The sequence below is a fragment of the Microtus ochrogaster genome, unplaced genomic scaffold, assembly GCF_000317375.1.
Source record: "Microtus ochrogaster isolate Prairie Vole_2 unplaced genomic scaffold, MicOch1.0 UNK727, whole genome shotgun sequence".
Lineage (NCBI taxonomy): Eukaryota > Metazoa > Chordata > Mammalia > Rodentia > Cricetidae > Microtus > Microtus ochrogaster.
This window is the reverse complement of record NW_004949825.1, coordinates 4,483-6,277: the sequence shown is the minus strand read 5'-3', so window position 1 is coordinate 6,277 and position 1,795 is coordinate 4,483.

Genomic DNA, 1,795 nt, shown 5'->3' with positions numbered 1-1,795 from the left:
ATGGAAAATGACATCAAGAACATATAAGATACATGCATTCTCTTAAAATATCTATTTTCTTATATATTTGATACTCTGAATAAATGAAAAATCAAGTCACTGTAATAAAAATATGTTATAGTTATAAAACTATCAATTTCCAGTGGAATAGCCCATGGATTAACAGTGAAATTCCAGGACACTATTTTCTGAACGGTGATGTTATTTAATAAAAGAAAATGGACAACATGAAATTTGGAAATATAAATAATAAATGATTAAGAAAATATAGTTATTTGCCTAGATTGAAATGTGCTTAAACCTTGTAATATTTAAACAACGATAATTTTACTTAAATACAAAATAAGTTACAGACTATGTTTCAAAACATTTTAAATATTGAATGTAACAGGAAACAATGTATCAAAAATTTATTTACCCACTGATTCTTCTTGGGTAGTAGAAATTTAATGAAATTCAATTTACCTATAGTTTTAAGAAATAAGAAACTGTATTCCTATAGTTTTGTTGTAAAAGTAATGCATTTTTTCCCCATAGAAGTATTTAGTTCTGTCAGGGTGTGGTGGTGTTTGTCTTTAATCCCAGTACTTGGGAAACAGAGGTTGGCAGGTATCTGTGAGTTCGAAACCAGTCTGGTCTACAAGAGCTAGTTACAGGATAGGCTCCAAAGCAACAGAGAAATCCTGTCTCAAAAAAAATAAGAAAAAGAAAAAGAAATACTTAGTTATTCATGTCCTTTTAACATGTACCATAAGCACCATCTCATCTACTACCACTTTTATACTTTAAACTGTTCCAAAATCATTAAATTTTGTTTCAGGTTTTATCTTACTAGCAGAAGATGAAGACATCCCTCTACAGTTCACAGTAGGGTCTATATCCCAGATGTGCTGACTGAGAGTTTTTAGTCATGCTAGCAAGAAGGCTGATTGTAAGCTGAGAGAAATAGGGTGAGTGGAGGTCTTATGGCTGTTTAGGAGAGATGCAGATCACATAATTAACATATTTCATAATTTGAGATGGACTATCTGAGGTTCATTACATTTTAAACTGAACAGACATCAGTCTGGAGTTACTTGGGCCCCCTTTTTTTTCTAAAATTATTTTTAGTTTCTTGCTCTGTTATTATCATTATACATTGTATAGCCTTCCTGCATTAGGAAAGGGTACTTCCTAATGCAAGATAAAATTTATGACCCATAATAAATTGAATTTACTTGCATCTGATTAAATCTAGGTTTTCAAATTCCAAGATCTGAAATATTTACAAAATGTCTATGAAGCTAATATCTAGTATTTATATGTAATCACAATGTTCTCATTCCAGTTTCACTGTCTTAGTTACCTTTCTATTACTATGACAATACACCATAATAAAAGCAACTCCGTAAATAAAAGCATTTAATTTAGACTCATGATTCTAGAGGATTATAGTTCATGGATTTCATGGCAGAGAGTGGAGCAGCAGGTAATCAGACAGTTATGAGCCTGTAACAGTAGATGAGAACTCTTATCCAAAAACATGAGGCAGAGGACGAAAGAACTGGGGAGAGAGAACTGGGAATGGTATTGGATATTGAAAGTTAAAATCTATCCCAACTCACACCTAATACTTCTCAAGCAATTCAATCAACTTCAGAACAGTATTTTAAATACATGAACTTATGGGACTATACTTATTAAACAACCACATTCCACTCTCATAGGTTGGAGCCATATCAAATCCAATGCATTGAGATCAACCTCAAAAGTACTTCTTTCTCCACTATCTCAACACAGTTTAAAACTACAGTCT